A 14,240-nucleotide genomic window follows, 5' to 3' on the forward strand; every position below is an offset into this window, starting at 1 on the left:
CTTCACTTGTAATATTTAGACTTGAAAATCATTTGAATGAGATTTCTAAATTGCTCTTGAGAGAGTTTTCTTAAAGAATCAATTTCCTTTACTTGCCTCAGTTTGTTGGTGGGCAACCAAGTTTGTGGTCTTGCCTTTAGACTTGGATTTCCTCCACTTTTGCTTGATCGAATTTATTCCTAAGAAGATAGTTTGTTGCATAATTCACTCTAATATGGTTTGAAACACATCATTTGGTATGATAGCTTAGGTTGGTTGAGTGAGTTTTGTTGTTGATCTTTCTTCTTCATTTCTTGTCAGATTTACCATATTTTGACTGAAAAATTTCACCTTTGCAGGATCTCCTTATTTTAGCCTAAACGCTTAGCTTTACAAACTAAATACTTTCAACCTAACTAAAACGCATCCTAAGCCCAATATTTTCCATAACCAAACCTATACATATACTAAACCATACATTTACATAACCAACAAATCATACCAAACACTTATTCCACCTTAACCAAATTTTTTGCAAATACTAAAACTACTTCATTGCACCTATTTTACACTTTCAACATGTCTAATAATAGTCATTCCTCATCCGCACCTCCGCGATGAGAGTTGGTTACTTCAATACTTATGGAAAAGCTAATGAACTTAGAGAACAATTAGCTAAAGTTCTCAAACTCTTAAGAACTTAAACCCAAAACCGAACGCCACCTACCTAAGCCCATATACCATTCAACCATAACCAAATTTTCACCAAGAAGACACTCACATCCTCTAAGACACCCACCCCAACCTTACCATTATAAAGAAGAAATCCTCTTAGCTAGTGACTTAAGTGACAATGAGATGACTCGAAGAAGGAGAATACCAATGGATAATGATTAAGGATTGAGAATTGAAATTCCAAAATTTGAAGGAAGCCTTAACTCATATGACTTTGTGGATTGATTACATTTTATTGAGAAGGTATTTGAGTATAAAGGTTATTTCAATGAGAAAAAATGCAAAGTACTTATCCTTTAAATTTAAGGACTATGCCTTATTATAATGGGAGAATGTAAAGAAACAAAGGAGTTGAGAAAGAAGAGATATAGCTTATTCCTAGAAAAGATTGAAGAAACTTTTCAAGAAAAAATTTCTACCCAAAAACCATAGACAAGAATTTTATCTCAAATTACCTACAATTAAGAAAGAAGGTGATAGTGTTGAAGAATACATTCAGGAGTTTGATAAATTAATGATGAGAAGTGAAGTACCCAAATTGATGGAACAAATCATAGTTAGGTTCCTTGGCAGCTTGTGACAAGGTATAGCCAATATGGTAGAATTACAACCATATTGTTCATTTGAATATGTTTGTAAACTTGCCATCAAAGTGGAGAAATAAAAGAGGAGTATGAAGAATTAGACCTCAAGTACTTTCACAAAGGGGACTATTTTTTTCAAAGGCTCCACATCTTATTTCAAACTTAAAGTCACTTCTAAAACTAAAGGTAAGGATAATGCTATGTGAGCTTTTAAAGACAAACCCAATCCTATGAAACCAAGTTAAAATGACAAGAAATATTTTAAGTATCATGGTTATGGGCACTTTTAAGAAAATTGTCTGAATAGGTGGGTAATCTCATTTAAGGAACCAAAAGATTAAAGAGGCTTACCAAATGTTAAAGATGGTGAAGTTGAGGAGATGGAATACAAGGAAGATGAAGAGGTGATTGAAATGGATAATGGAATTATATTAATGCTCCGTCAAGCCTTACACATTCAAAGCAACCCTTATAAAGATGAAAGGCACAACATGTTTCAAACTAGAAGCACTATCAATGGCAAGGTGTGTTCAATCATAATGGATGGTGGAAGTTATGCTAATATGGCTTCTGTAGGGTTTTTAGGGTGCAATAACCAACAATGTAGAGAAATTTAAAATTTTTTTGAATCAAACAATCCTAAAAACCCTAACCGAGATACCTATTTTAGACATAAATTCATGAACATACATACACACACATAGGGTGTTTTAGATTTATACCTACATTGATAGCTCCTCCAAATCTTCATGTGGCTTGAGACCAAATGTTATCTAACCCTTCAGAGATGGTACCTTGGTATCCATGCAAAGGACGAACAAAAGTAAAGGAAATCTAGATGAAAAGGCTAGTAAGGCTCTTGACTAGACTCTCAGTGTTCACAGAAATGAGAGAAAAATAGAGGAATGACAACTAGGTTTCACTCTGTGTATATTGTGTACTTGTAAAAAATTTATATCTTTTATTTTGTATGTACAGGTGTCTAAGTATGGTTGAAATTCCAAACATGCACGACACCCTTAACACATAGCATGGTTGGTATCTAAATTGTCTAACCGACATGTTTCACTTACACGGTTGGTATACTTAAGTGTGCTGGTTGAAAAGCTTAAACACTTGCACGATTAGCACACTTAAGTGTGCTAGCTAGTAAGCTTTATTTCATGGTGCCAGCTGACATTGAGCATTTGCATGGTCAACACCAACATACCAAGTGCACATGTGGCACTTGGTCAAGCCATAATCAAGGCTAAGTCCTCTCAATCCATTGGGCAAACTCGATCCATTTGTGATCTCTCTTTTAGCCCTGAGCACTAAGATTGTTAATAAACAATCCACTCCTCTGAGTTTGATTCAACTCCTTTAAACATGTGACCTATAAACTCTCTATTGAAACAGTAGTGTCTGAATTTAGGGTGAATCTGGACATAGACCAAGATTGGCCTTTAACAAAGCATTATAATCACCTGGACGACAAAGTATTAACACACATCTCTTAAGCTTTTACAACATCATAGTTACATGTAATTCAATCCTTTCGTCAACTAATATCTCTCGAGGTTGAGACATAGAAATGTGTCTATCTTAATGATTTCTCAATATGAACTGACACACATCAATGACAAACATGGATTAGGCTACAACTTCATCTCATTATGGCCACAGATTCAAACAGTCATAGATATCTTTCAGTAGTCTTATGTGATATATCTTCTCCTATGCTTAAAAGTGGTGAATCCTTGTCAATCAACTATCACCTCCATATATCTTACTATATGGTCGATTACTACCTTTATAGTTATCCCAATTACAGTGGCACATTAGATAGCGTCAAACCATATTGATCTTTACACGAGACAATTTGGCAACCTCAAGTCAAAGGATCATATACATTTACAATGTTTAGAGGATTTATACCATATACACTAGAATAACCATCTATATGGATATCCTTTGGTTAGGTCAATCCAATAAACACATTTACAACATACATCTATATGTTGCACTAAATTGTCTAAACAGCTTCAACATGTTAGAACTGTTGTTACTTTTGGTGGGATCTCTCAATATTACGATAATCTTATCATTATTACATGTGCCCTTATTTATTACAATGTTAGGTTACAAATGTTTCTAGAATGGTCACTAAATGTGCATATAGGGTTCTCATGATTTGTTATCTGATCTCCTTATCATAGTTCTACCATTCTAAGGACATGTTATTCATACGATTATATATATAGTCAACATATGAATTAACTAACAAACAATCTTTTTATTAATTATTAATATAAAATCACATCCACAAATGTTAAATTCGATTGACTCTAAGACACCTATACTAACGATCTCTCACTTGCACTATAGCTAATCGGTTATATATATCTAAGGCAAAGCTTGGCCACATATCTATCATGCTTCTGTTGCAATAGAGACTTTGTTAGCGAGTCAACCAAATTGTCATCTGTATATTAGCTCATTGTACAATCTCTTAGATTAGGTGATATCATTTGTGTGTGTGTTTGGACCTAACTATTTCTATTATGGACTTATTCCTCCATTAAGATACACCATTGAGTTGTGGAGCACCAGAAGGATTAACTCAAGATACTATCCTATATTCCTTAAGGTATTGTCTGAATTCAACACTCAAGTATTCACCCTCTCGATCATTTTAAAGGACTATAATTTGTTTCCCAAATTGTTTTTCTACTTCGTTCTTGAATTCTTTGAATTTATCAAGGTATTCAGACTTGTGTTTCATCAAAAACACATAGCTATATCTGTTATGCACTATCATAGGTCCATACACATCACTATGTATGATCCTTAATAGTTTAATCGCCCTTTCACTATGACTAGTGAAGGGTTTTTTAGCCATCTTACCCAATAGGCACGATTTACATTCATTATATGACAAGAAGTTAAATGATTATAAAATTCTTTGTTCAAAAAGTCTTGATATATGATTCAGTCCTATGTGGCCTAACTTGCAATGCCACAAATATGTGGTATTTAGATTGTTCGATTTTAATCATTTATTATTTTGCATATTGTGAATTTCATTATCTAGTTTCAAAATGTATAAACCATTATGCAATTCAGTTGTTCCATAAAGAATATTTTTAAGTTAATGGTTAAAATACCACTAGCAATAAAAAATGAATATCTCTCTTTGTCTAAACTAGACATAGAAACTAAGTTTCTAGAAATAAAAAGTACATAATAACAATGTTTTAATTCTAAAACTAGCTTAGTGGGCAACTTAAGATAATAAACACCTATGGCTAATACAATAACACATGCTCTATTTCCAACACGTAGGTTAACCTTTCCTTTGGCGAGCGATCCAGTCTGCTATAGTCCCTGCATATCAAAACAAATATTAGAACCATAACTTATGTTTACAACCTAAGATTAATAAGGAGAATAGTTTATCTCAATGACAAACATACTTGAAGTAGAGGCCTTTATTGCCTTCTTCTTCTTATTCTCTAGAAAGACCTTGCAATGTCTCTTCTAATGACCTACCTTGCCATAATGGAAGTAGACAACGTTTCCCTTCCCTACACTACCTATAGGCTGAGTAATAGTATTAGGTTATCTCTTTGCTTTAGACTTTGGCTTAGCCTTGGGCTTTCCTTTGCCTTTAACCGTAACTTTTGATGGTTAGGCTTTAACTATAAGTAGATTAGTCGAAGCTATCTTTCGTACTTCTTGTTCAACTTGCTTGCATATACACAAAAACTCCTCAAGGGTTTTCTCCTTTTCATTTTGGTTAAATTCACGATAAAATTAACTCACGATTTAGGAAGAGATTTTAGCACCAGGTTAATAGCAAACTCATTGTCCATGATGAAGCCTAAGCTTACTAACCACTCAATGTAGCCAATCATTTTGATCATATGAGGGTCAGCTTGTTCTTCCTCAGAGAGTTTGTAATCACAAACCATACTTGACACCTCATATCGTTCAATCTTCACATGAGTGGTAAATAACTCTCGAAGGTGTGCAAGTATGGCATCCATTTGTTTTTGTTGTTTTTGAAGCTCAAGTGGCATGAAAATCAACATGAGACACTAAACTTTCATAAGTCATCAAGATACTTATTAAAAGTATCATTTTCCTCTTGGGTGGCATTGAGACCATACTCAAGGAGCAACGGCCCCTCAAGAATATACAACCTTTTCTCTTAACGCAAAATAATTCAAAGATTTCTATATCAATTAGTGAAGTTGCTTCTAGTGAGTCTATCTTTTTTTTTTAGAATTGATTGATATGTTGGGTTTGACATGATGATTATGTGTTTTACAATTTATAGATAACAAAATCAATAATTTTATTTAATTATTAACATTCATTTTAATTACGGATTTAATAATTAAAATTCTCTTACTATTTTCCTTAAGTCAATAGCCTTCACTATTGAACTGGAAAAGTTCCAATGAACTTTCTAGTAGACTAAGACCTTATCGTATTAATTTTCCTATTCACTTTGGCAAACAAGTTCAAATTAATTGAATAGGTAAATTTTGAATTAACCACCAAAAGCCTACGATCTCAAGTTAGATGTCACTTTAACAAATCATGTGATCTCAAATGTGATTCTCGATATCAGTAAGATGAATATGACATATTTCCTTGCATTGCTTAATCCATTTTTTACTCATGCCTCTAACATACTTTATCTTCGCTTTGGTGAACAAGCAAAGTACATTAGTTAAGTTGAACCCAACATGATCATCATCTAATTTTTTATCTAGTAGAAGTGTACCCTTCACTTTAGTGAACAAGGTTCCAACAAATGGCAGCTTAATTCAGACGCATGTTAGAAGGCACCAACTAATTCCATGATTGCTCTTCTTGTTGCTATGTTTGTGTATAGTCAGTCTAATTCAAATTAGGTTTTGGACTCTAGTACTACATATCATATGACACCTAATGCTTTGGTTTTGTCTTCTCCTCACCATCCCACTCGTATGTTTTATGTGATTGTTGGTAATGGTCATTTATTATCAATATCACATTAGAGGTATGTTTGTCTATCTAAATCTTCTCACTCTTTGATTATTCTATCTGATGTTTTGTATGTTCCATCATTACGTAAAATTTTATTGTTCATTCATAAATTTACCTCAGACACTAATTTTGTTTGTTTTCTTGACACGTCTAGTTTTGTGATTAAGGACAAATCGATAGGTCAAATTCTTCTTTCTGGTCGTAGTAGTATTGGTCTATATCAATTGACTTATCTTGTCATTACCACCTATTCATGTCTTGTCTAATGTTTGAAATCGCCTTCTTACTCTTCTGTCTTCTACAATGCTCAAGACTGTTCTTGCCTCTGCGTCTGGTCAAGTTCTTCCTTCATAGGATCATTTATCTATTTGTCAAGTATGTCTTCTTAGTAAAAGTCATCATTTCCCTTTTACCTAACGTACTTATACTATTCACAACCTTCTTAAGCTTCTTCAACTTAATGTTTAGGGTCTTGCTCCCGTCCCATCATTGTCATCCTTTCGTTATTATTTATATATTGTTGATGATTTTAGTTGGTATACATAGTTATATCCTATGTTTAGAGAATTTGATATTACTATTATATTTGCTAAATTTCAATTAATGATAGAGAAACTTCTTTCTTGTTTTATTCAAATTATTCATTTGGATGGTGATGGTGAATTTGACAACAAATTATTTTGTTTCTTCCTTGACTCATATGGTATTCATATCAACTGTCTTGTCCATATACTCTTGCCCAAAATTGTGTTGTTGAGAGAAAACATCTTGATATAATAGAAAAAAGATTACTCCACATAAATTGATCTTTATACTTTTACCCAAAATGGTGTTTTTTTTCCTTCTATGGATCTTTATGTACCTTTGATTGTGTTTTTTATCCTATCTTTACCCCGACTACTCCACATAAATTGGTACCTCGGTCTATTCTATGTTTATTTTTTGGGGTAGGATGTTTCATATCATGGGTATCATTGTCTTCATGTGCCTACTAGTCATGTCTACATCTCTCGTCATAGATTGTTTCATAAGACCATCTTACCTGGTTATGGTTCTACTCTTTCCTTCTCGAAGCCTCTTTTAAGGTTTCGCTCCTTGTTAGTTCCATCTACGACTATACAACTCTCAGATATGATGGGTCTACCTCTTTCTAATGCTCCTACAATGCCATCAGGTTTTATGTAGCATGATGGTACCTTTTCACCATTCTTAGTATCATGGCTTCCTCTTCTCATGTGTATCCTTAGGCTTTTGTTATTGATACTGCTGATTTGATATTCCATAAGCCTATAGGATCGAATGGCCTAAGAGGGGGGGTGCATTAGGCAATTTTAAAACAATATTTACCAAATTAGAGAATTAAAACAATTTATTCAAATCAATGAATATTGCCTATTTTTAATCCAATTTATGAGAATAACAAAAATATTTCAAATAATCAATACAATCAAAATAACATAATATAAAGTATGAGTTAAAGGGAAGAGAAAATCAAACATGCAATATATAATGGTTCGGCTCAACCCGGCTTACGTCCACTCCTCCAAGGTTTCTCCCTTGGAGTATTCCACTAATCTTTGGTTGACCAAAACTCAACCAAGCTTTTCTTCACAACAAAATAGCTTCCAAGGTGCTATTAACCTTTACAAGTGTTAAAGCTCAATTTCTCTCACTAGAAATTTTCTAATCTCTCCAAAAGTGAACCTCACTCTTTTATAGTACGAAATTGAAATATAATCTCTCTCAAAAAGTGTATATGAAAGTTAAAGCTTAGTACAACCCAATGCAAATGAAATTACAAAGTGTATGAGCAAGGGCTTTGACTAGAGAAAAGAATTTGCAAGTAAATAGCTCAAAACTAATTTGCTCTCAAATATGTGAAAGTTCTTGGTGGCAAAAGTTCTTTTCGAACGAATTTGATTGTGTTTATATAGGGAAAAATAAGGAAAGTTACCGTTGTGCACAAAGAATAACCATTTTAGTTTTCTAGAAAACGCAGAATTTGATCAACCAGATGTAATTCGGTCCACCGGATGTGATGTGGCACTCCCGTGGCACTAGCCATTAAAAAATTCAAACCAAAATTTGGCCAATCGAATTTAATTCGGTCAATTGAATTTCTGAAAGCCAAAATACATGGCTTCTGGACAATTCAGAAGCTACCATCGAAGAATTCGGTCAATCAAATTCTATTACATTTTACCCCCTAAATTTTCAAAAATTACAATTTGACCCCTAAAACTTTGAAAAGTGACAATTTAACCCATTTTTGAAATTCTTTCAAAACCAACTTTAAGATATGAAAATGTAGTTCACAAAACTTCATCATTTTAAATGAATTAATAAACTTTAGTAAAAAAATTGGCTTAACCCAATAAGTTTGAAAAATGACATTTTAACCCAAAATGTGAAAGATATGAAAATGAGTTTTCAAGTGAGCTATCCTATGCAAATAAACATTCTAATCAAAACGAATGCTCCAAATTACAAACATGTCTACCTAAACTTGAGTTTTACTTCAAATCTTCAAGAATTCTTCACTTGAGTCTTGTCTTCATTTTCATCTTGAAACTCCTTCAAGTGCATTAGATAAATTCTTGCAATCTAAACTCACACTCAAGTAAAATCATTAGTTAATATGCTTAGGGACATATTAGTTTGTTATCATCAAAATAAGAGCATAATGACTCATTGAGTCAACAATCTCCCCCTTTTTGATGATGACAAACACATATGCACTTCAAGGAATTTTATAAAATATATCAATGAATGTATTTCCTTGAAGTTAAGAAACACTTGATTTTAAAAAAAAATATGCAAGAGTTCGCCTTAAAAAAAATCAAGTTTTCTCCCCCTGAATATATGCAAATAATAATATGTCCAACATTAATCTCATCAATCAAATTTATCCTCATCAAAATATACACAATATCCACAACATATATCCTCATCAAAATATTCATAATATCCATAACATCAATAAAATATTGTATCATAATCAAATATATATCCTCATAATCTTCCATAACAACATCAAAGTATCAATCGTCAATCAAACTTTTCTCCCCCTTTGTCATTATCAAAAAGAATAAAGCAATGTATAAAAAATGATATACGCAAGGAGACAAAAGAAAACTAACATGTATAAATAATGTAAAAACAAATTATTACCAAAATGGCCAAAAATAAGCATTAAGGCTTAGTGCACGAATAGAATGTCTAAATAAGTATGAGTATCAAAATAAGAGCATTAACAATTCAAACAAGATAAAACATCAAAGCATGTGTAAAGTCCATAGACATTAAGTATCACATCCATAATCATAATCAAATGTATCCATAATCAAATATAGAATATAACATGTATAATTTCTCCCCCTTTGTCATTATAAAAAAAAGAAAAATGCAAGGTATATATACAATAAGGTAAAGGAAGACTAAAATACCTTAACACATACATAGAAGATATGATTATCAAGGCTAAACCAATGAAAAAAAAAAGTCCAAACAATCATAATCATCCAAGAGTACTAATGCTTAGACAATATAAAGTGTAAGTTCATGTAAAATGTACAAATATATCACATAAATTAACAAATGCTTAACTATGCACAAACTAATCACATAATTATCAACTTAAATAAAATGAAGCACAAAAGTAAGTTTCAAAATGGAAAATAGAGAAGAAGAAGTATAAATGCCATATTGAATGCAATAAAATGTGATGAAATGCACCATGGCTTCGAATGTATGTACAAGGGCAAAAAAGTAAATCTACATGAACATTCACACATTTGAAATTTGAATACACACCCAAGTTAAAAATGGTGAGAGAAATCAATGGTATAATTGAAATCCAAAAAGGATTAACAAAAGAGGTATTTTAAGACAAAAAACTGAATTTTGGATGATAAAATTAGGGGTTTTCAATTTAAGACTTAATTTCAAAAATTAGTAGTTAGGAAATATTAGAATGATACTAGAAGGGATAAATGTGTGTTTAATTTTATATAAAATAACAAAAATTTGGATGAATTTTAGCAAAAATCAAATTTTTAGGGTTTAGAGTTTTTGGAGATGTTGTTAAAATTTTAGGTGAACTATAATGTTTTTTTAAAGAGAATTTTGGTTAGAAAGTGTAGAAAAAAATGTTGGGAAGCAATTTGATATAAAAAAGTTGAAGAAACATGATGTAAAAAGTGGAGAAACATTTGCCCTTATACATTGCAGAAGTTGAAGAAAACGGTCGACCGAATTTTGACAAAAACAGTCGACCAAATTGTTCAATTCATCAGCCGAATTCTGTAGAATTCCGGTGTATATTTTATGCACTTTGTTGTCTCATTTTGAGTATAAACAAGCCAAAATAATCCAACTATACAATTTTGACTCAATAACATAAAGTACAATGAAATTTAATGCTAAATATGATGAAAATTAAATCAAACACATTAAAAATCAATGCAAGAAAAATTGGTACAAGAAAACTATTAATATTGCCAGACATGAAATGATGCATAAAACATATATTAACAATTTTAATTCAACCAAAACACCATAACCACAATGATATGTAAGTGCAAATGCTAATATGGTGATTTCATGATCCCAAGTTCACCTCTAATTTTGCAAAAACGTTCTTCCCCAAGAGGTTTTGTAAAAATATCCACAAGTTGATTTTCGGTGGATACAAAGTCAAGACAAATATCACACTTTTGAACATAATCTCAAATAAAATGATATCTAATTTCTAGATGCTTGGTTCAAGAGTGTTGAATGAGATTTTTGGATAAGCTAATAGCACTTGTGTTGTCACACAAGATTGGAGTTTTAGATAGGCTAACTCCATAATCCCTAAGAGTTTGTTGCATCCACAAGGCTTGAGCACAATAACTACCGGTGGCAATATATTCTGTTTCCGCAGTTGATAAAACTACGGAGTTTTGTTTCCTTGAAAACCATGAAACTAATGCATGACCTAGAAAATGACAAGTACCACTAATACTTTTTCTATCGACTTGGCTTCCGGCAAAGTCGGCATCTGAATAGCTCACTAGGTCAAAAGATGTTTCTCTAGGATACCACAACCCTAAAAATCTAGTGTCATGTAAATATTTGAAGATTCTTTTAAGGGCTTTTAAATGAGATTCCTTGGGATATGATTGAAATCGAGCACACAAGCACACACTAAACATAATATCGAGTCTACCAGCGGTTAAATATAAAAGAGAGCCAATCATACCTCTATACATTTTAACATCAACATTTGGCCCACTTTCATCTTTGGTGAGCTTGATAGTTGAACTCATTGGTGTGCTTGAAGCTTTTAGTCCTTCCATGTCAAACTTCTTTAATAAGTCCTTGATGTATAAAGATTGGTTAATGAAGATACCCTCTTTGCTTTGCTTGATATTAAGTCCGAGAAAATACTTGAGTTCTCCCATTATGCTCATTTCAAATTCTTTGGTCATGAGGTTAGAAAATTCTTCACACAAAGAGACATTAATGGATCCAAAGATGATATCATAAACATAAATTTGAATCAAAAGTATATCATTTTCTTTTCTCTTAATAAACAATATAGTATCTACTTTTCCAATGCAAAAGTCTTTTTCAAGCAAGAATTTACTCAAACGTTCATACCATGCTCGAGGTGCTTGTTTTAAACCATAAAGAGAGCTTTTTGAAGTTTGAAGACATGGTTTGGGAAATCATGACTTTCAAACCCGAGCAGTTGCTCAACATAAACTTCCTTCATGATAAATCCATTTAAGAAAGCACTTTTGACATCCATTTGATATAAAATAAAATTTTTAGAACATGCAAATGCCAAAAGCATCCTAATAGATTCTAGTCTAGCTACCGATGCAAAAGTTTCTTCAAAATTTGTTCCCTCTTCTTGGTTGTAGCCTTGAGCCACTAATCTAGCTTTATTTCTAACAACCACTTCGGACTTATCCATTTTATTTCTAAAAAACCATTTGTGCCAATAACGGATTAATGATCCAGACGAGAGACTAGTTCCCAAACATTATTTCTTTCGAATTGATTTAGTTCCTCTTACATGGCTAAAATCCAAAATTCATCATTTAATGCATCATGAAATGTTTTTGGTTCAAATTGTGAAAAAAATGCTAAATTATTACAAAGATTAAAGGATGATCTAGTTTTAACACCTTAATTTTCCTCATCATTAATTAATTCTTTAGGATGAGCATTTACATACCTCCAAGCCTTAGGAAGATCTTTATCTTTATCTTCTTCATGTTTTAGCTCTTGTTTTGCTTCATCCTTATCATCATTTTGTGAATCATGAATTTCCGTTTTGTCTCCATTTTTAACTTAATCATCATCAATATCAACTTGCACACTAGTTGAAGGATTAGATTCATCAAAAATGACATGCATGGATTCCTCAACTACTAGTGTCCTTTTGTTAAACACTCTATATGTTTTGCTAGATGATGAATATCCAAGAAAAATGTCAATGTCCGATTTTGAATCAAATTTTCCTAAGTTTTCTTTTGTGTTCAAAATAAAGCATTTGCATCTAAAAACTTTAAAATAACCAATATTTGGTTTTTTGTTTTTCCAAAGTTCATATGAAGTTTTATCTAAAGATGGTCTTATTAAAACACGATTTAGAACATAGCATGCGGTGTTTACGGCTTTCACCCAAAAATATTAAGGTAAAATTTTTTCATTTAACAAGGTTCTAATCATCTCTTGAATTGTCCTATTCTTTCTTTCAACAACACCATTTTGTTGGGGAGTTCTAGGACAAAAGAAATGATGTTCAATACCATACTCATCACAAAAGTTTTCGAATAAATGATTTTCAAATTCTCCCCCATGATCACTTCTAATGCAAGAAATATGCATTTCTTTTTCTTTTTGTATTTTCTTGACAAATTTTGAAAATGCATGGAGGGCTTTATCTTTTGATGCAAGAAAACGTACCCAAGTGAATCTTGAAAAATCATCAACAATAACAAAAGCATAATGTTTTCCACTTAGGCTTATGGTTCTTAAAGGACCAAAAAAATCAATATGAAGAAGTTGTAAAGGTCTAGATGTAGAAATATGAGTTTTACTTTTAAAAGAATTTTTTGTTTGTTTACCAAATTGACATGCATCACAAATTTTATCTTTAATAAAATTTATTTTCGGAATACCTTTTACAAGCTCTTTCTTGGAGATTTTTGAAATCAAGTCCATGCTAGCATGGCCTAATCTTTTATGCCACAACCAACTATTTTCATGCAATGCGGAGAAACATAGATTTTCATGAGAGGCATTTTCTACATCTATAGTGTAAACATTTCCATCTCTATTTCCTACACAACTTGTTTTTCCATCATTCATATTTTCTATAATGTAACTATTTGGCTCAAAAATGACTTTAAATCCTTTATCACATAGTTGACTAATGCTAAGGAGATTATGCTTAAGACTATCTACCAAAAGAATATTTTCAATGATAATATAAGAGTTGTTACCAATATCTCCAATGCCAATAATTTTACCCTTCGTGTTGTCTCCAAATGTGACATGTCTTCCATCTTTCTTGCTTATTGTCGAAAAAAGTGAAATATCTCCGGTCATGTGTCTTAAGCAAGCACTATCGAGGAACCATTTGCTTTTCTTCCTTTTGTTTTTCGGTTCCTAAACACAATAGAAGATTCAAGAATTTGTCTTAAGTACCCAAATCATGTTGGGTCCTTGGTGGTTAGTTTTTGTTCCCTTAAGAACCCACACTTTCTTAGTGCCCATATGATGTTTCTTTTGAATCGGGCAAGATGATGAGATATGACCTTTATTTCCACAATAATTGCAAGTTATATTTGATTCACTTGAAGTTGAGGCTTTAACAAAATAATTTTTTAAGTATTTTGCCTTGATAAAAGGTTTATAACCAAGTCT

Source organism: Mangifera indica, chromosome 5, assembly GCF_011075055.1.
Source record: "Mangifera indica cultivar Alphonso chromosome 5, CATAS_Mindica_2.1, whole genome shotgun sequence".
Taxonomy (NCBI): domain Eukaryota; kingdom Viridiplantae; phylum Streptophyta; class Magnoliopsida; order Sapindales; family Anacardiaceae; genus Mangifera; species Mangifera indica.